General features: G+C 26.8%; 2 pseudogenes; one reads left to right on the forward strand and one right to left on the reverse strand.

The window, feature by feature from the left end:
- Positions 1 to 12,475: 12,475 nt before the first annotated feature.
- LOC145832188 (ubiquitin-conjugating enzyme E2 D4 pseudogene) lies at positions 12,476 to 13,030 on the forward strand (annotated as a pseudogene).
- Positions 13,031 to 21,997: 8,967 nt separating this feature from the next.
- Positions 21,998 to 22,557, reverse strand: LOC145832189 (ubiquitin-conjugating enzyme E2 E3 pseudogene; annotated as a pseudogene).
- Positions 22,558 to 23,413: the final 856 nt, after the last annotated feature.

Consider the following 23,413-nt stretch of genomic DNA (forward strand, 5'->3'; position numbering starts at 1 on the left):
AACAAGTATAGGAAAAATGTTTTTTGAATTAATCAGCAAATATTTCAATCAAAACAACAGTCTAAACAAGTTAATAAATTAAATAAAAACAACTGTAAGTTAGCGTACAGTTGTATGAGCAACATAAAAATATTAATCCAAGGACACAACAAAAAAAACTTTAAATAATGTAGAAAAAACTGAAAATACTAACAAAGAAGATCCACTATGTAATGTAGAAACAAGAACTTATGCCCGCTAAAAAACAAATACCTAACCAAGAACGTTACTATAAAGCTACGGTTACGACAAAAAAAGAAATAAAGCAATACGTAGGGAGCACGGGATGAACTTTCAAAACAAGGTAGTATAGCCATAATAGTGATATGAAAGTTTACAAGGAGAACGGAAGCGAACTAAATATATTTGGAAACTAAAACACAACAATCCTAATTACGACATCAAATAGAAAATTTTACACCACATCGGGTACATAAGGAAACCGCAGAGAATCTGCAGGACCTGCACCTATGAAAAAATGGAAGTAGCGAACGCTGACGGGGGAACTTCTTTAAACAAAAGAAAAAAATTAGTTTGTTCTTGTGTACATTTTAAAAAGCTTTATTTTGAAACTAAAGGCATTTTGATAAGCAAATTACTATTTCAATTTGTACAAGCAAATATTCAAACCAATATATAATTACGTCTCAATACGATAGTCAAACTTTTTTTAACGAGTAAATTTCACATAATACTTTAGTTAAAGAATTGTTTTCTTTGATAGTTATCTACAACTTTCGAAAGACTACTAAATGTTAGTATAGATAATAGTTTTTTATTTTTACTTTTTACTTTCAATTGACACAAAGTGACAATGGCAGCATATGAAAAGCTGAATTTTAATTATTCAACTAAGAACATTCCTTTATGCAATAAGATAGAATACAAAATAAAGTTAATGGAAAAAATTAGAAGTTTCTGTAGACGAATTAGAATCAAACTTTACTTCTGCACCAATGATGAAGATAACACAGACATGATGGAAAATAAAGAGACATATGGTTTCAAATCAAAATTCACACCTAAGCAACCTGAAGAACTCAAGAATTTTGAAAATGAAATGTTCGATCTAATTAATCAAGTTAAATTTAGAAAATCTAAAGACAAATTCCAACAAGAGCTTCAAAAAGACTTAAGACAAATAGGCAAAACCAAAAGCCTAATAGTACCAGCCGACAAGACAAACAACTACTACAAGATTCCTAAATTAGAATACGACAGCCTATTACTAAAATCGATCCGAAAATCATATAAAAAAAGTGACAAAACAGTTATGAATGAGATAAATAAAGAAGCCAAAGAAATAGTAACAAATCTAAAACTTGAAAAGAAATTGGTAAACCACTTACCTAAGCAACAATGCTATATAACGCTAAAAGACCACAAAAAGGATTTCGCCAGCAATCCCAAAACAAGATTAATAAATCCTAGCTATTCAGACATAGGTCAAATTAGCAAAGGTATAATTGACAGAATCAACAATGTATTAAGAAAATCAACCAAATACCTACAGTGGCGAAGCTCCCAAGAAGTCTTAAACTGGTACAAAAAACTAAAAAAACACAAATACAAGTTCATGAAGTTTGACATTGTGGAGTTCTACCCATCTATAACAGAAAAGTTATTAAGAAAAGCCTTAGCTTTTGCAAAAGAAAGTACAAAAGTAAGCGAACAAGAAATTAAGATCATCTTAAACGCATCTAAATCTGTATTACATAACAAAGAAGAAGTATGGGTAAAAAGAAAGAGTAACACAGAAGAGAATGAACTTTTCGACATCACCATGGGAGGTAAGCATGGAGCGGAAATATGCGAACTAGTAGGTCTCTATATACTACATAAACTCAGGTATGCGCTCCCAAACCTAACAACAGGATTGTACCGCGACGATGGCTTAATGGTCATAGAAAAAAACAAAAGTAATGTTGATATAGAGAAAATTAAAAAATCCATGCACAACATATCAAAAGAAATGGGAATAAAGTTAGATATTGAAAATCCTTCACGTAAAATTAACTATCTAGACTTAAGCTTCAATCTATACAACCACACATTCCAACCATATCGAAAAGAAAACAGCAAAATTGTATATATTAATTCAAAGTCCAACCACCCTCCAGCAATACTGAAACAAATCCCAAAAATGATAGAAGAAAGAATTTCCAAAAATTCTAGCAATGAAAATCTATTCAATGAAATAAGTAAAGATTACAATGACGCAATAAAGTTAAGTGGCTATAATTACAAAATAAAGTTCAAAGATGAAGATGATGAAAAGAAACAGCCTAGAAAAAGAAAAAGAAAAATAATATGGTTTAATCCACCATACTGCAAATCAATAAAAACAAACATTGGCAAGAAATTTCTCCAAATAATAAACAAATACTTCGGAGTAGACAGTAAATTCAAAAAATACTTGAATAAGAACAACATCAAATTAAGTTACAGCTGTTTGCCAAACATTGAGACAATCATAAAGAATCATAACAAGAAGCTCACAAACTGCAACAAAAATGATGAAGATGAAACATGTAACTGCAGAAGCAAAGAGAAATGTCCTTTGAAAGGCGGTAACTGTAGAGCAAAAAATGTCATATACCAAGCCACAGTAAAAACAGACAATGCAACTAAATCATATATTGGCCTAAGCGCCAACCAATTTAAAAAAAGAGTGGCAACCCACAGAACTACAATAAATAGCAAACCAGAAGATAAAAATTATATCCAATACAAACAAGCAACTGAGCTATCAAAATACATCCACACATTGAAGAACGAAAATAAGAATTATGAATTGACTTGGACAATACTGGAAAAAGAATATGAATCAAGACCGAGAATCGAGACGTGCAGGTTGTGCTTGAAAGAAGCATTAAAGATCCTACAAGCAGATAAGAACTGTATTAACAAAAGATCAGAAGTAATGAGCTCTTGCAGGCACAGAAACAAATTTTTATTATTCTATTGGAATGAGTCTAAAACCTAATAATTTAAATATTTTTAGCATTTTAATCATCCGTTAGTTTTTTTCAGAATTTTGTTAAGAATTTGTTGTGTTTCCGTTTATATTAGTGCATTTAGTTTTTTAATTTCTTTTATTTTTATTTATTAATTAATACCAATATTTAGTTCACCTAATTATGCATTTTTCATTAAAATTTGAATAGTTAATGTTTATTTATTTTTTACGCATCAATGAGTTCAGATTCACATTACTGCCAATGTCTAAATGTTATTTACTGTTTTGAAATTATTTGAAAAGGTCGGCTTAGGCCCACTGAAACCGGTAATAAACCAAAGCAGTGCTTAAACATTTGTTTTTATTATATTTTTACTTTTTGAATAATTTTTAATTTTATATAACTGTTTAGTAACTTACATTTTTCTAAATCCAACTTAGCAACATTATAATCTTCATATACTAGTAACTTTAAGTTATAAGTTTTTATTGGATTATATTTAGTTTTTGTTATATATTTTTTTTTAATTTCATTTATTTAAAATTTAGCATAATGTCTTCCTACATGTTATTATATAATTTTTTTACAGATTTTAAACAACTGAAGATCTCGTTTTCAAACGATTGAAACATTGTATTGTAAATAAAAATTAAAGTTTGTTATTGAATAAGAATAAATCAATTAAAAAAATAAAAACTTAGCGACCAAGGTAGGGGTTAGAGGTTACAGTGATAGTAAAAACAAACATATTATTATTATTATTATTATATTGTTTATTGTGCAATGTTGGACTCAGGCATCAAAACCTGAGCCACTTAAACAGGACACACAAAAAGAGAAAAAGAAAATAAACTTATATTCAAAACTTTAAGATAAATTATACATATATATATATATACAAACATAATTTAAATGGAAACACAAAGTTAAACACAATATGATAAACAAATGAACTAAATTGAAAATTCAGTTCAAAAAATTCAAATTTATATATTACTTAGTACACACAGTAAAGAAGTTTGTCTAAAATCATGGCTTATAAAACAATATTCATAACTACAAAATATATAAGTAAACTAATAGTTTGTAGGGGGGAGGCGTAGGGAAACGAATATTTTTCCTTTTGTTACAGTGGAAAATTAGTTAATTTTACTGGTATTTATCGTATTTAAGTCAAATCTTTTTAGCTTTAAACGAAATTGTTCTACCCTCTCACAAGATACTATATCCTGAGGTAGTCTGTTCCACATAGCTTTTGCTCTGTGAAAAAATGCGCCTTGCCACTGACTGTTTTGAAAATCATGTTTACATTTTATTTTCAAATTATTTCCTCTTAATATAATTAAAAAAAAAATATAATAATAATAATAGAATAAGTTACCGTACGAGAGTAAGGGTTAGGGTTAGGGGTAACAGTGATAGTAAAATAAATAATTAAAAAAATAAATATCAAAAAAACAAAATAGCAAATAAAGAATAATCAATGTAAAATTGTCTGCTCATGCAATACTGTCTTCGTGCAATAAATGCCTACTTGGAAAAAAATAGTTTTTTTAACTCTTAGGACAGAATTTGTTTATATCTGAATAACAATTAGTTTAGCACAAGAACATCTGTGGTATTTATTCCGATAAGCTTAGCTTATCAGGATCTCCAGGATTTAATGCCTTTTAACTTTACATCTTAAAATTTAGTTTATCTAATTTCAAAATTTTGTTATTTTAACAAACCAGTTTTAATTTTGAACTTGATTAATATTTACTTAAAAAAGCTAATAATTTTTCAAAGTTTTTAGGCTAGCTCTTAATTAACGCTACAAATAACATTGTATTTTGTTTGAAATCCGAAACTAGTATATATCATAATTTGAACCAATGTTAAACAGAAAATTTTTGAGATAAGTTTGTTTAGCTATGCATTATGTGACAGGATATCAAACTGCATTTGATAACTATTTATCTTTAATGGAAAGTTTAGAGTTAAAATTGTTGTTCATCCAAGCGTTTAAGAGAAAGCCCACAAGTTCAAGTGTGTTACTGGTACACACTTGATAGAGTTTAGATAAAGAGAAAATAAAGAGTAGTCACAAGTTTACTGATGCAAGTTTACAATTCTATATTACAGCCACAAATAAACTCTAATCACTTCGAGCAGGCATTCATTTCTAGACAAACTTGCTGCTGATAACATAGTGTGCAAATAGACATTAGTATTTTTTGTTGTTTAATTTAAAGTTCTTTTTTAAACAATATTTTTTTTCTATCAACCAGTGTTTTTTTAATAAGTTCTAAGTATTTAGATGTTATATTATTTTCTACAACTTTAAGAGTATATTCTCTCAAAATTGTTTGTTTTTAGCCCCATTTATTTAAAACACTCTTAACCTTAAGTATAGTTTTTATTTTGTTATTGTTGTTTGCATAATTTTTAAATACAATATGTTCAATAATGACATGTCTAGTTAGCATACAGTAGCATTAAGAAGTATTTAATATCATTAATAGTTAGGTGAATGTTATCCTTTATTTTTTAAGGTCTACAAATTTGTTTGTAAATATGTTTTAGCCAGAAAGAATATTATATAAGTATACCAACATCCACAGGTTCTAATTATTAAAACTAAATAAACTATATATTATAGTTTAATATATAATTTATTAAAATTACATTGTATTATATTCCCTCAATTCATAGATAAAATTGTTTTTTATAAATTAAAAATAATTTTTTTTATAAAATATTATCTTAAAATATAGCAATTTAAGAGATCAATTTTTTATAATAAAAATAAAAAAATGTTCAGGATAGTATTTTTGTCTCAAATAATTCAGGGTTACCAAAAAACTTATATCCTGGAAAAACCTGGAATTTGACATTTTAGGCTTAAAATAACCTTGAAAACAAGAAATTTTAGAAAAAAGAGTAATTTTGAACAAAAATATTTAAAAGCATGGAATTTTGATAACATTTATATGTGAGTAGTAAAATTTTGAATTAACACAAAAAACATTGCATAGAAAAAGATATTTTGTCAACATCAAAATTTTTTATTACTAAAAAACACATTTTAAGAATCTTTAACATATCTATACAATGTCAATATCTTATTATTAAAATAAAAATAGGCATTAATTTTGTATTTTTAAAAACCTTAATAAATTTTGAAAACCTGGAGAAAATTTTCAAAAACATTTTTCAACCCTGGAAAGGCAACCACAATAAACATAAATTTGTACATCCCATATTGACCCTATTGTAGTCTTCATATTTAATCTGCTATATCTCAAAAATTTGTTTAAAAATAATAATATCATAAAACTAACTTGTAGCTTAGTTTATACTATACTATAGAAGATCAAGTTGTGAAAAATTTATTATTTATTTAGCAACCCCTAACCCTCAAGTTTAATTTATCACATTAGTAAAAAACATTTATAAAATTAAACTGAATGTTACTAAATAACTCATAATAATCAGAATTTAACTTAAGTAGTGGTATTTTTATTAAATTTTTCGCTCAATTAATTTATCATATGCACTTTCAAACTAATTTTGAAAATATAACCTGTTATTGTTAAAAACTTTTTTTTTCTATACTTATTATTTATTATAATTTAATTTTTATTTTGTAGTTGTAATGTATATAAATATATGCCACTACTTTTAAAGCTTAGAATCTATTTTTTATGAAAGTGTATCTCACTTTCACAGTCACACACTTAGGGAACTTAGGGAATTTAGGGAAACTCAGTAAACTATCAAGTTAAAAAAAAATATTAAGAAACTCTGGGAGTTTTAACTCCTTTTTTTTAACTCGGGCAATTTTTTTTTTTTCTAAAAATTTTCAGGAAATTTTAAGAATTTTTAAAAAATCTCAAGGAAAATGTTTTATAGGTCTAGAATGAAATTTATTTACTCCAATTTCAATATTTTGTTAAAAAAAAATAATTTTATTTATTTTTAAGTGCTTATTTAGAACTTTTTTAGCCTTGAAATTGAAATTTAAATATTCTTAGAACTAACATTGTCAATTTTTAAGAAATAATAAAAATTTTAAGGGGTTAAAAAAAAACTCAGGAAAACTAAGGGAAGTTTAAGGTTACTCAGGTCACTCAGAGAAGATTTTTTGACTTGAAGAATGGCAACACTTGTATCTGCACTTAGTTTAAAAAAAGTTTAGATATATCTTATTATATTAAAAGTAGTTATATATACATCAAAAAATACTTAAATTTTAAAAAATTGTACTAAAAATTGTTCTAAAACTTTATTTAAAATTATAAGCATGGAGGCCACTTAACCTAGAATATTGAAAAACCTGGAGTTTCAGAAACTTTTAAAAGACCTGATATTCATAAATTAGAACCAAAATAGTATTGTATCAATATTGTAAAATAATTAAAAAATAGCCAGAAAAATTATCATTTTTAAAGAGTTATTTTTAATAAATACTAAAAGGTTATATACATATATATAGTCAACAAATTCTATGAAAACAAAGCTTCTTTGTTGTTTTTTGAGGATTAAAAAAAATCTCAGAATGACTCTAGAAAGTTTAAGGCCATTCAGGATAGTTTTAAATCATTCAGGGTATTATTCTTGTCTTAAAAAAAGCCAAGATACCAAAAAACCTGAAAACCTTAAAAAACCTGGAAATTAACATTTTAGGCTAAAAAGACCTTGAAAATGAGAAATTTTGAAAAAACCTGGGATTTTTAACAAAAATCACTAAAAACCTGGAATTATTAGCAAAAATGACTAAAAAACCTGGAATTTTTAACAACTGTTATATGTGAGTAGTAAAATTATGATTTGACACAAAATACATTGTATAGATAAAGACATTTTGTCAACATCAATAATTTTTATTTTTCAAAAACACATTTCAAGAAGCTTTAAGATATCTATACAATGTAAATATCTTATATTTAAACTAAAAACAGACACTAAATCTGTAATTTTAAAAACCTCGTGAGGTTTTGAAAACCTTGAGAAAATTTGCCAAAAATATTTTGCAACCCTGAAAAGGCAACCACAATAAATTTAAGTTTGTACATCCCATAAGGACCCTTTTGTACTCTTTATTTTTAATGTGCTATATCTCAAAAATTTGTTTAAAGTGATAATATCTTAAAAAACTTGTAGCTTAGTTTAAACTATACTAAAGAAGATCAAATTGAGAAAAATTTTATATTTATTTAGCAAACCCTATACCCTTAAGTTAAATTTATCATATTAGTAAAAAATATTTACAAAATAAAAATAAATGTTTTTAAGTTACTCTTAACAATCAGAATTTAGCTACAGTATTGTTTTTTTTTTAATTTCCGCTTAAACAGATTTACATATGCATTTTCAAACTAGTATTAAAAATATAAATAGTTATTTTTAAAATCTTTTTTTTTCTTCAAGTTATTTTGTAGTTGTAATGTATATAAATATGTGCCACTGCTTTTAAAGCTTAGAATATAATTATTTAATGAAAAAGTATCTGCACTTAGTTTGAAAAAACTTTGAGTAGTTTTAATCATATTTAAAAGTAGTTTTGCATCCATAAATACTTAAATTCTAAAACTGTATTTAAAAGTATATGTACGAAGGTCAGTTAACCTGGAGTCCTGGAAAAACCTGGAGTTTAGAAACTTTAAAAAAGCCTGAATTTCATAAACTAGAACCAAAATAGTATAGTATAATTGTTGTTAAAAAGTTATAAAAATTATCAAAAATATTAATATTTTTTAAATTGTTATTTTTAATAAATACTAAAAGGTTCTAGTCAACAAAATTTTGTCCTATAAAAACGAAGCTTAAAAAGACATTAATTATTTAACGAATAAACTGTAAAAACCATTCTAAAAAGCTTCTGTTGACTAGTAGTACTGTTTTATTAGCTGATTTTTGATTAACTTCTTTATTGTTTGTTATTAATTTGAAATTCTAATAGCTTTTTATACTTTACCTGTGATGTTTCAAAGTAAAATAAATTTATAAGTACAAAGATTATTGACCAGTGATAACATTAGTTATATTTGATATTTACCTTTTCAATTTTTTAATTTATTTATTTATTTTCCTCATAACTATATTTGATATATTTGTATATGGACCACAAAAAAAGCGCTCAAAATGTTTGGTCCTATGACTTGGTGAACAAAGAACTTATAAGTGTTTAACTGGGTTTAAAGTCTTCCTCAGGATATATATATTATTTTAAATGTGATTTTTTATTTGCTTATTTAAATTATTTAAAATATTTTGAGAACTAGGTGACTTAGAGGTTTGTATAACACTTTTTCCTTAAAACCAAACAAGCTTCAAATGTATCCATAACCGCACGCTGATTTTCGGGATTTCTTAAATTTTTCTTAATTATGGTCACTTCGTGGCCTTTTTTTAACAATAAATTCACCTGACTTGATAGCTGAAATTGCCCCAAGTGGTGATATTAGTTATTTAAGAAAACCAGGTCTAGCTAGGTACTACTAATATTGATCTATTACTAGTAAAAAGATGCTGTTTTTCATTATCTTACACATATGGAAGGTTTTATTTAATTAATATAATATATTCTGATAAAATCTTACAATCTACGTAAAATAATTTGTTGTACTATATTTTGTGATAAACAATAAAAATCCTAAGTCAGTCAAGTTTAGTATTTTTAATTTGATTCAAGTTATACTTTGATAACAAGTAAAACTTTTTTTTTCACACTTACTAATTCATACTAATTAGTACAGTTTTTTATCTTAAACTCAGCTTTGAACTATAAATAGACCTAAAAAGCGTACTTAAAAAACCTAGATAGATTCGAAAAACCTGGAAAAAATTTCCCAACAAAGTTTGGCAACCCTTCTTTCTTTAACTATGAAGAAGAATAATAAACAAGAGGTGTAAGTAGCTTGCATCAGAGGCGGAGTTTATTATCCAAGAACCTTAAAAAGATTCAGAATTATTCAGGACAATTTAAGGCAGGTAAAAAGCAGTGTAATATTTACTCAAGCGTGTAATTGTTATCATGTAACAAATAGAACTTTTATGCGCTTCAGTGCTCAATTGACATGACAACTATTGGCATTTTGCCAACTCTGGTATAAAGTCACTCAGAGACTAGAGAATTTTTTTTTGAGTCAAAGAGAGGCAAACATGTTAGATTAAAAGTTTGTTTAATATTCTTTACTTAAAATAGAAAATTTAAATATGGAAAAACAAAACTTTTGACACATTTCATTGGTTATATTTAAGTTTTTAGTATCCAGGAAACATTTTTCTTATCATGATAAGCAAAGATCTAGTAACTGTTTGTTTAATTAAGTTTTTGAGAAACTTTGACTTAAAAAAAATTGTGTGTGAGTTAAAAATTTGAAGTTACAAATTCATTTAGTTTTATACAACCAAAATAGTATGCTGAATAATGTGAGCATATTTAAAATCAAGCTCAAAGAGCTGCCCGAAAAAATAAAGTTTTCCCAAATCAAATATAGTTTCTAACAAGTAGTACATTTAATAATTTTTGTACCTACTTTTAGGATAAGTTTAATGGCCAGTATTTTTATGTTAATTTGCTATATAGAATTAGCCCTAATTTGTGCAAAAAAAAAGTTTGCTACCTGTTATAAGTTTATAAAATATATTTCATAAAGATAGCTAGTTCAAAGATAAAGATATGGAAAATTTGTCAATACCAATAACCAACTTTTAAATTTCATTAGTTAAATTTTTCGCTTGCTTAATTTTATAAAATAAAAAAAGTTTTAATTACGAGAAGGCTATAAATTTATAAAGATAATTCAATTGTGTTGATGGAATTTTTGGATATTTTACTAAAAATAGATTATCTTATACACAAGATTTTTTAGTCATATATACAGGGTTGCCAAAAGAACTCGATTCCTTGAAAAGCCTAAAATTTTACAATTTCGGCTAAAAAAACTAGAATTTTAAACAAGAACTAAAAAATCTGGAGTTTTAAACAACTTTTACACTTTAAGTAGTATATTTCGTTTTGAAAATATATCATTGAGATAAAATCTTTTTGTCATTTTAATTTTCTTTATTAAAAAGAAATATTTAAAGTAGCTTTACAGTATCTTTTTAATGTTTTTATAATGTTTAACTCATTTTTTTACCTTAAACTAATAAAAAACCTGAGGGCTTGTACTTTATTAAATCTAAAAAAAAAATATTTAGAAACAAAAATAAAATTTGCCAAAACCATCTAGCAACCCTAAAATTAGTTTATTGTGCAAGGATTTTTATTTGGTGAGTTTAAGCAACTTTTTGATTCTGTTTTTTTCTTAAAAATTGTGCTTGATCGTCAAGCCATTTATCATTACTGCTGGAGAAAAATTAAAAAAGTACTTGTATTTAAAAGTTGAAAAATTTGCACAAACGAGGGAAAGATTTTTTTTCAAATTCCAACTCAAAAAACTGACAAAATGTTTTAATTACAATTTCAGGTATAATGTAGATAATTCGTCTATTAGTCTGTCAATACAGTTTATTGTTTAAAAAAATTTTACTCTTGTAGTTGGGGATGTAAATATTTCAAAAACCAAACTCTAAACAGGGTTCTAAAAAGCCTGAAAAAACTCGAACCTGATTTTTTTTTGTTTTTTTGCAATTTTGTACAAAAATCACCGTAAAACTTTGAATTTTAAACAACTTTTACAAGCAATAAGATTAAGATTTGACACAAAAATCTGTCGAATAGATAAAAATATTTGACTTAATCAAACATTTTTTATTTCAATAAATACAATTAATTTAAGCTTCAATATTGTTATACTACTTAATACACCTTAAACTTATTTTTTTACCTTGAATTTATTTTAAATTAATAATATATCCTAAAATATTTAACTTTTAAAACCTGGAAAAACTTTAAAAATCTTGAGGAAATTTGACAAAAACATTTGGCAACACTTTTTAAACAAATGTTTACACAATGCAGACGCTAGATTCCATGCAGCTAGGGACTAATTGTATATATTGACTGTCTTTTGGATTCAGGGTTTTTTTGTTTGATGTTATTTCAAAACACATTAACATACAAACAAGGTGGTAAGATTTTCGGTTGCGACTGACTGACGAATAATATTAGAAAAAAATTTAAGTCTATCAAAAGCTTATTGTATGGTAATCCTATAAGGTTTGATCAAACCTTGTCTTAACTCAAGTTTGTCTCACGACATAAAAAAGCCTAGGCTTAGGTTTTATGTTTTTTTCTTTAATTATTTTTCATATCTTATTTATACAGCAATATGAATTAGTTTTTTTTTCAATAATGAATACAAAAACTCTACCAATTTTTTCTTTAATATTTTATCATGAAAATTATCAGTTTTTTATGTTTTGCAGCATTTGTTTAAATATTGATTATTATGTCATCCAGTCACACAAACAAAATCGTAGACAACTTTAAGCTTTTAAGGTTAAGAAAAACAAAAAGGAAATGTTCTAGAACTATCAGTGCTATGCCAAACGTATCGTCTTTGGATGCTTACAATAAATCGGTACACTGCCAAAACTTCAAGATTGCTTCTGTAGATGACAATGATCATGAAACTACCGTTGCGAAACAAAGACTTCAAAAGGAGCTGAAAGAATGTAATTTAAGCTCTCCAGGTTACATAAGCGCTCACTTGAAAGATGACAACTTGTTTGAATGGGAAGCGATGATTCAAGGACCTGTAGGAACTCCTTATGAAGGCGGAACCTTCATTTTAGACTTGACTTTTCCGGCTGATTACCCATTCAGGCCACCGAAGATTACTTTTAAGACCAAAATATACCATTGCAATATCAACAGTGACGGTTATGTCAGTTTAGACCTACTTGGTTCTGGATGGAGCGGGGCTTTGACTGTACGAACAATATTGTTGTCAATTCAGTCGTTTTTCACCGACTGCAACCCTGATGACTGTCTTGTGCCAGAAATAGCAGCTCAGTACATCAACAATCGTGAAGAACACGACAGAATTTGCAGGAATTGGACAAAAAAGTACGCAACTGAAGAAGCTGACTTTTAGTGTCTTCATCGAATGAAGTACTGTGACTTATTCGAACATTTGTATTTTATAACATTTAATGTTAAAGTTAATCTGTTCCTAAGTTGAGTAGTATTTCGATAGAATAAACTTTAGAGAAAACTAAATAACTGTTTCTTTAATATGTTGGTATTTGCAAACAAGGTTGCCTGAAAAGTACATAACTTTTTTTATTGATAAAAGTTTGGTGATCTAGTAGCTTTTTATAATAATAGCCACAATGGCGATTGTGGTCAGAAATATTTAAGAGTTTTAAGATTTGCTAAGCCTCGTTTTATGTTAAAACTATCTTTCAGGTTTATAAAGTATGCATTAGTTCAATTATTTTAGAAATCTTTAAAATTATGAAAACTAAAACATGATGTATTTTTACAATAAATCTCTTAATTGTATTAGGGGTGTAATTAAAATACTATGATAATTTTCGTAAAATTAGCTCTATAATGTAGAGTTATCTATTTAAGTTTATAAGGTTAGTTTAAAAATAGTTAAAAGTATTCCTTTTAATTTTAGCGTTTACCACTAAGGCTTCGTGAAAACTTCGATAACAAAATTGTCAACCTTATTTCAAGTTACATAATATAATTTTTAAGTAGCTTTAGTTAAGTTTATACGATTAATAAAAAGTATAAATAAATATATTTCAAAATTGTTTAACTAAATGACCTTAAAATACTCTACTACGTTTTAATATATGTTAATTATCTTCAACGCACGCTAAATTGCTATTAACGTGTTAACAAATTGTTTTTACGCAGGTTTAAAAGTTTAAACTTTTAACGCATTACCATACTTTTAAAACAAATTGTTAAACAAAGTTAAAGTTGTTTGTTGCTTAACTAAGAGTGTTGACGATCAGAGCCTTAGTTATGGACAAGTACTAACAAAGTAAGACAAGAGTAGGACTACTAAAACTATTTTTTTATAAGCACAATAATAGATAGTTACTGGCAGCTTTATTATAGTTTTTGGACTTAAAAAAAAGGTCTAATATTTTAGTGCTAAGATCTGGTGCACGAAGAACACCTATACTTTTATTACAATAGTTGTTGTCGTCATTTTTTTTGATTTATTTGACCTTAGCTGAAAATGTAAACACTTTCAGCTCAGTGGTGGGTCAGGAAGATACCTTTTAAAGTATGTTTATATATGTTGAATATATATTAAACATTTTTTAAACTTAGTTTTTGGCCTCAAAAATGTTGCTTTTTTTATATTTTTAACAGTATTTCGGTATTATAATGTTTTTATGTAGTACTACTTTTGTCATATTCTTAATTTTTGTTTACAAACGGCTACTGAGCTTTAAAATATTTGTAAAAGTTTTGTTAACGAAAATGCAAAAATTGTGGTTTTTGTTGTTTAACCATTAACAAATAAAATGACTTGTATAAAGAACTAAAAAAAAGTTTGTGTTGGTTAATGAACCTGTTAAACTTTTCGTTATACTGAACTTTGAATATATAATAGTTAGCCAACTGAAGGTAGTAATAAATAGATGTTATTAAACTTATTTAAATATTCTAATCTTAAAATTTAGGTTTTTTTGTAGTACAGCTCTATATTCTTTAAATCTTGGTGAATAAATATTTTCCTAAACTATAGCTTTAAAGTTATTTTATTCATAATCATTTTTTCCCTTAAACTATTTAATTAAAAAGAGTTTTGATGAATTTGCCGTTTTTTCTGCTACAAATTATAATAATACTATATTTTGTTTAGGATTCGATAACCAATTCAAGATAATATAATTTTAAGAAAGCAATTGAATTGAAAGTTCTTTATAAACTGAAAAATATAAAATTTGTGCAAGCTACTTGCTTGAATGGTACAAACCTGTGTTTGGAAAAATTTTGTTAAACAATCTACTAGTTCATAATCAAGCTGATTTTAAAGAATGGTTTTAGTCAGCAGATATTTTAATTTGAAAATGTATATACACATTAAACCCATACGGCTTTTAGCTGATAAAACCTGACAACAATTAAGAACAAGTTTAAAAACTTTATAAGGATCGGCGTTACAAGAGTGCTAATAAGTTGCTATGCTAACCATAATGCTTTATAAGCTGTAGTTGTTAATATTAACTTAAAATAAAAGCTTGCGTAATTTTTTTTAATTTTGTTAAGTAGAAAAATATAACGCCTAATATGAAGTGTTAAAGATGATAAAATGAAATTCACTACTTAATGAAATTGATGATGGCCGAAATAAATACTGGCTAAAACTGATCAAACGAGCGCAGACTATAATCTCACAACAAGCTGACAATGTCTGAGACGTTGGGCTGTGAATGATTTAGCTGTGTCATTTTTTCAACTTTACCCACAAACTGTCGCTTCAGTACTTCGTACTTAAGCCAGCTTATTTAAGATCACAATAGAGGTTTCTCGCGACTATTCCTGCCTGATGAGTCATAATAAGGACGAAACCGGTCGTAGGATTGTCTCGGATGCTGTTGTTGTTGATCTTGCGGTGAAGTTCATTGTTTATTATCGATTGCATAAAACATCTCAACTTCGTTGATGATGGCCGAAATAAATACTGGCTTTAGTATACAAGAAAAGCTTATCAACTGTTAAAACAATTTAATTGCAAAAAATTCATAAAGTTCTTTAAAATTCACATGAAGTTATAAACTTAATAACATAAACTCATGTAAATATGTAGCAAAAAATTTATAAAATATAATAAATATTTGTCGTTACATTCTGAATTGAAGCTTATATCTTTTAGATTATACTTTCACTATATGACATTTGATTTCGATTTGGTAATGTTTAAAATTTTATCTTATTTATCGTAAATATCAATTAAAATTCAAAAAAAGAGAGCTAAAAATTTTAATTATAGTTAGAAGAAAAAATACTTGTTTAGGTTTTTTATCGGCCTTTTATTTTACTTGTATAACATTGATTATAGTCCTAATTAAAAGGAATTAATTAGTATTATTTGTCTATTTTACTATATACTTTCTATTAAAGACTTGTTAAGCAACTCTATCAAAAAATTGTTATAGTTTAACTAAAAACTTTAAAATTAAAAAACAAAATTCATCTCAAAATATTATTTAATCAATTAGCTTATTTTTATTTTTTGTTTTGAAAATAGTATTATAAGAGAATGGTCACATGAAACTTCAACTTCATATTGTTATATATATTTCAAAAGGTCAATTCTCAAAACCAGTTTAGACATCAGAAATAGTTTTAAAAAATACAACTAGAAGTTTTAATGATTAAGACAACGAAAAAAAGTATTTAAAAAAATTCATTTGTTATAATTGATAATTCACAAGCACTAAGAGTGTTTAAAAATGAAATGTCAGAACTAAATTATCAGATCTCAAACTATCATAAACCTATTAAGTTTTTAATAACATACAAGCAAACACTTAATCAAAATACTACTAAGGTATTTAACAGGTTTTATTTGTACAATATTATCTGTGAAGATGTTCATTTCAAAAAACATTGTTAAATGTTAGTGAATATGTTAGTTATATGTATATCTTGTTTCTTTCAGCTTTTTCTGAAGTTTTCCTGTTTCGACGGATTTTTGCACAGAATCGTCTTATACAGAAGCATTATTTACGTTGATGCATTTTACAGACTTTTTGTAAGCATTCAAATACGATATATTTTCTTGAGCTTTGTCAGAATCACTGTTTTCAAAATCCTTCCTGAAAAAGCTAAATCAGTTTCAGAATCGCCTACTATAAACTTTCATCTATCCATGATCCCTTATGCTTCGTTTGCTTGACTGAATGTCATTTAGTGATATTTAGACAGTAATAATTTGTATGTAATGTTTTTGATTATAGATTATTGAAGCAAAAACTGAATTGATTTGTTTTTACAGTTAGAAATATAATTTTAAATGAAATAAAACCCATACTATTATTTGATTTATATCACTTATCCTTTGTAAGTCATGTATTTTTATCTATAAATTTAATAACTAATACTATTTGGTCTTTTAGAAAGTGTCTTTTTGCAATCAAAATCAACTATGTTACTTTACTAATATTTCGTACCTAGCAGTCAGAACTAAACCTTTACTCTTGTTTATGGACTAAAATAAAGTAGTCTGTCTATAAAAGGAAAATAACATAAATTTAAGTAGAACACTTACAAAAATTTAACGTTGCAATTTAGTAATTATTCCAAAATATTTCAATTAACCTCTAACTTACTGACTAAAATTTTAGTCTAAGTGCCCGGTTACATATTATAGTCCATACAAATTAAAAGTCTTTTTTTTTAATCCTAAAACTTAGAAGAATAGAATAGCCAATCGCTTTTAATCAGTTTCAAATCTTTGAACTTATTTTTAAAAAGAAATCAAGGAATTCGCGTATGATCACTTAGGTATAAAAACCTATGCTTTGTTCCCAATATGGTGAGAAAGCTTTTTATTTTATTTCTGTATAAAACCGGTTTGAATTTTAACACCATATAAGTAAATAATGAAGCTAAAACTCTTTAAATGTATACATATGTGTTGATCTCAGCCCTAGCATTAAAAGTTTCAAGAACTATTTAAAATACTTAAATCGAACATCTCACATCAAAAGGGTAATAGTGTACTAAATGGCTGTTTTGTTATTTGAACATTTTGTTTTCAGCTATTACGTCGGGTAGGTGTCAGAAAAGCACAGCGTCACTTTAGCACAGAGTGACACTTTAGCACGGCGTCACTTTAGCACAGAGTGACACTTTAGCACGGCGTCACTTTAGCACAGAGTGACATTTTTGTACGTAAAAATTTCAAATCTTTTAAAATATTTATTTAAATAATATTTAACTATCTAAAAAAGTAACTTAACAAACAAACAATTGTGAAAATTTGTTTTAACACCTTAAAAATTTTTGTCTTAAAAAATTATTAATAAATTTTTACTATAGACTTAAAATGAAATAAGAAAGTTTTTAATCTTTATATTTCTCACTTTTTATTTAAACCCCACGCTTAAAGTTTAGTCTTATTAGAATTAGTTTAAGGATTTAAAAAAAAAATAATGATACTAGAGCTTGTATTTATTGCTAAATTTATTAAAAATATGTTATGTCGAAAATTTTAAAGTAAAAGTATCAAAATATTTTTATCTAAAATTAAATATTAAAACAAGTTAATTAAGTTTTTGAATTAAATTTTGTCGTAGTTTTAAGTAAAGCTTAAACTTGTAACTCATTTAAAGCTTGTTAAATTTTAGTTTACATGTTGCATAGTTCTTTTTTAGATTTTTTAAACAATACAGTACCTAATGTGATTTAGGCAAAGAAAAAATGCAAAATAAATTCTGTGCTAAAATGACACTCCGTGCTCAAGGTTCACTTCGTGCTAAAATGACGCCGTACTAAAGTGACACTCTATGCTTAATTTTCACTCCGTGCTAAAGTGTCACTCCGTGCTAAAGTGTCACTCTGTGCTAAAGTGTCACCCGCGCTTTTCTGACCCGTTCCCATTTCGTTAGAGACTAGTAAATTTAAATAAGTTTTCATTGTTATACAGTTGCTTTTTTATAGAGTTCTTTTTTCAGTGTATTGTTAAAGTTAACATTCTGTTTGCAATTTATTGAATTATTGTAGTTCAATTATATATAAGTGTCTTTGTCTAAGTGTTAGTATATAATAAGAAAATAGTCATTTATTAATAAGGTGTTTTAGATATTCATTTAACAAGTTATGTTGGACATCAACGTGAAGGTCTTATTACTTTCACGTCGATTGCCTTAAAATTGAACTCATTAAAAGTTATTTTTTTAAAAAATTTCGTTGTTTTGTTAAATCACAAAACTCATTCCTATAAAAACCACTTTAAATTATAATATTAAACAACCGCTAGTTGACGCATTTCGTTTTGAACTCAATATAGAATCAACCACCGATCACGCCGGGTTTTCATGCCTTAATCAGCATGTTACATCATACAATCATGTCTTGACCAGGTGATGTTATGTAAGAGAAGCGTATAAAAAGAGCCGAGCGAACGAGAAGGCAGATCATTTGGATTTCAACGTTAACAAGAAGCACCACTACGCCGGTTTCAGTCCGAAGCGACAGTCGCCATTTTGAAATTACAACGTCAATCGAAGATCTCAAATCTTATCTCATTACGTCACAATCAGTGATTGTGGCCGCACAAGCACTTCAAATTAATCATTCAAAGCGTTTTTTTGAGTGATTCTAATTTAATTACTACAACGAGGCGCTTAGCTCAAATTGAGGTTTGCGTGTCTTTAATTTTGTAACTTATAAATATCGGGGCGTCAAACTCGACTTGAGTTTGTAACGTGCTTTAGAATTTTAGCGTATAGCTAAGTCATTTTGATAGATAACTCCTAACGAAACCATTGCGAGTGGTATTGTTCTGATTAAGTCTTTGTTCAGCAACCCAACACTCAAAATAGTGTACATTTATTTTGTAAATATTTCTTGTGTAAATTAAAATTTTATTTCGCTTATCGCACGATCACAATTCAACGACCACGACCAAGAGAACGTGCCCAGCCCGACCCTTCGAGGTAAACCATCAACGGAGTCTGAGCAAAACAACCACTCGTCACACCGCAGTGAAACAGAGCAGAAAGCATATTTCTGCTCATTTTCCTAATTTAACTGAACTTTGCAGTTATTTGTGTGTTACTTGTTTTTTTGTATTTTTTATTGTAAATAATAAACTGAAACTATAAAAAACTCATTGTATCTAATCTAATTAAATGTCCTCTATTGAAAAAACCTTAAAAAAGGTTCTTAAACCCCCAAGAACGCGATCCAGGACCGAAGTACTATCGCAAACCGAGAATACTTCAGAAGAATGCCCCGGAACTACCGCGAATCTAGCTCCTGTTGAGGCTGTTGAACCTGTTACAGGGTTGGCTTCAGAGGAATCTGGGGACGCCGGTAACACCGGGAGCATTAGTTATATAGTATCAACTTTTAAGTCATTAAAGTTTTTATTTTAATTGTATAAGTAACCACATAACTCAGGTCTTAAGGATTAAAATAGCCCTTTGTCGCTGGAAAACTGTATTTACAGTGTACTTAATGAATTTTTAGTACAGACTTTTTATTTCCACTCAGACAATGTGTTTTTTTTGAAGTGACCATTGATGCAAATAAAAGGGTGTAAAACAACCTGTTGTAGTTCTATTACAAATCTCTTTGTTGCATAATCTTGTTCATTCTTCGGAGGACTTACATCTTCAAATTTAGTGACTTTCTATACATCCTTCAAGATGACAGTTTTTTTGTTCCAAACAATTTATCAACCTTGAAATTTAAACTTTAAAAACAATAATAGCTAGAGATATACATCGAAAAATTATAAGAGATCCTAATGTTTATTCGATAAAAATTTCTTAATCGAAAATATCTGTTTATTATTATAAATATATCATTTAATGGCAATATTCTTATTTGATTAAGTTAGTAGTTAGCATTTTTAAATAGTTTACTAAAATTAAAAATGCTAAACTTTGAAAAGTTGAATAGTTAATAAATGTAAAATAAATACATGTAACAAGCATTAAAACTGTTTCTAATCTAATTAGCAAATAGGTTCACTGGTTTGATTTACATTATTTTTATATGTTTGTAATAAGTACAAAATTGAAACCAACTTTTTCGGACTAAACAAATATTTTTAACTTGTAGCTCTAGTTTAAGAAAAAACGGCTAATGATAAAAATTTTTAAATCAACTTATTTAAGCAAGTATAGCAAATTCAATTATTTAGAACTATAACACAATTCGTTGTTGAAAAACCAAATTAGTTAGGTTGTAAAAAATTGCTTTTGTTTAAAAAATAATAAAGTTAAGCATTTTTTTATTAGTGTTTTTCAATTCAGTAATTAATTTATGAAAGTAATATACATTTAAAATAACTAACAAGGTTTTAATTAATCTTTTGGCTAAATACTTTTAAAAAATGCTATTTAGATTGTTTTAGAACGTTATATATTTTTCAAAATATTACAAACTTTATCTGTAAATATAAAATTGTAAAAAGAAGTACATTAAAACATTTCAAAATTAAACCAAATATGCCCATAATTTTCAGCTTTACTTCTGAACATCCTTACTTACGCAACATTCAATTTTAAGTTTATTTAGCAGTTTTTTTTGAGAAATATACTTTAAAGATTTGAATCTTAGATATGTTACAGCAGTTTGTTTTGCTTATAGCAAACTCAGCTTTTGCTAAAGTTAATACTATAAGTGCTTATAAATAATTGAATATTTTAAGCTTTTACTTTTCTAACATCGAAAATTAAAAATTTTGTTTTAATTGTAATTTTTGTTATTAAATATATTCATACTACTTACATTTAAATTATAATTCCTGCAAAAAGTTAATAATTTTGTAAAATCAAAGTAAATTGAAATGTAGAAAAAAACTTTATCATACCTAAAAACAACTCTACGTTATTATTAAATAACTCTACATTATAAGTTTTATTTTACTAGGATTAATAAAAGCTGTTTATACAACCCCTAACAAAATTAAAGCATTATGATAAAAAGACATCATTTTTTAGTTGTTGTAATCCGATAGTTTAAATTTTTTTTAATAAATATACATCAATGCACATTTTTTAATCTAAATGGGTTTGCTCGATACAAAAACTAATCTGAACAAAACTTTTTTTTTAATTTTCAACCATAGTCGTCGTTTTTGGTTTCAGTATTTCACATAAAACTACTAAAGCATAAATATGAAATTAAAATTAAACTTAAAAAAGATTTTTTATTAATCATCCAGTAATCACAGTACTTTGTTTCTGAAAACCTTGTTAAAAATCACTATATAAAAAGAAAGACTTTTGCATGTATTTTATAATTTATTCCACCGAAACACTACTTTCCTTAGAAACTAGCATACTACATCACATATTATAAAATATAAATGTTCAAATAAGTCAAATTGCTTTATTCATTAAAGTCACTACATAGTATCTTCTTCAGTTGCGTACTTCTTTGTCCATTCCCTGCAAATTCTATCGTGTTCTTTGCGATTGTTGACGTACTGAGCTGCTATTTCTGGCACGAGACAGTCATCAGGGTTGCAGTCGGAAAGAAGTGACTGAATTGACAACAAAATTTTTTCTACAGTTAAAGTTGGAACCCAATTAGCACCTAGAACATCAAAACTGATGTAACCATCAGTGTTTATATTGCTGTGGTATATTTTAGTTCTAAAAGTAACCTTTGGTGGTTCAAACGGATAATCAACATGAAGTTTTAAGTCCAATGCAAACTTTCCACCCTCATAAGGAGTTCCTGGTACCCCTTCAATTGTAGCTTCCCATTCAAACAAATTGTCTTTTTTCAAATAAGCTTTGATATATTTTAGTGAATTCACTCTTGTTTCTTTCAGCTCTATCTAAAGTTTTCTTTTTGCATCGGATTTTCGCCGAGGATCGTCAATTAGAGAATCTTTCTTTACGTTTTTGCATTGCACCGACTTCTTGTCAGCATCCAAAGACGACATTTTTTGTTGATCATTTTTAGAATTGTTTGCTCTAGATACCTTAGTTCCCAGGATACTGATGCCTATTCTTTTGTTCAATTTTCTGGATGACACTAATCAATGTCTTTAAAAACCCTATGTAATATTTAGAAATGACATTTTGGTCATATACTAACAAAACAAAACTTTATTTTGACGAGCTTCGTGGTTAGAAATGTTGTTTAAAAAATTAAACTAAATCATTTTTCATTAATATACTTTATATATCTAAGTTTATTTGTTACGTTTGCTTCATACATTTAAAAACCAATACAGTTTGGTGTTTTATAATAATTTTTTGGCATTTAAACACAACTAGGTTTAGTAAGCTGATAGTTGTGTTTCTAACAGTTAAAACTAGATCAGCACTTTGTTTTATACAATTCCAGATCTTAAAATTAATTTGTAGTGTGAAACAGGGTTGTCAAAACGTCCTTTCACTAAAATAAAATTGATCTGTATAAATAGAATCACAAAAAATATTAGTAAAACAAAAACAAAAAAACTAAGTCAAAATTTCGACTTCATGTGAAATATTTCCTATTTTCATAGTCCAAGGCGCTAGGTGAAATATTATAGTTAATATGAATATAATGTTTTGATGAAATCAATCAATCTTTGACAATTGGGTAGAAATCCTCTTTTTACTAATTACAAATTAAAGTAGTATCAAATTTAAACTAAACTATGCACAAAATCGCGTAATGTCACTTATGTGTAAATAATATTTATTTTGTGTTTAATTTGGTAAGGAACTTTTTTTTTACCTTATTCTATTTATTTTACCTTATTATTTTTTTTAACTTATTTAAAGTTAAACACCATACATGTAAATACTGAAACTAAAACTCA

This window comes from Thalia democratica, chromosome 3 (genome assembly GCF_965202585.1).
Source record: "Thalia democratica chromosome 3, ktThaDemo2.hap1.1, whole genome shotgun sequence".
NCBI lineage: Eukaryota > Metazoa > Chordata > Thaliacea > Salpida > Salpidae > Thalia > Thalia democratica.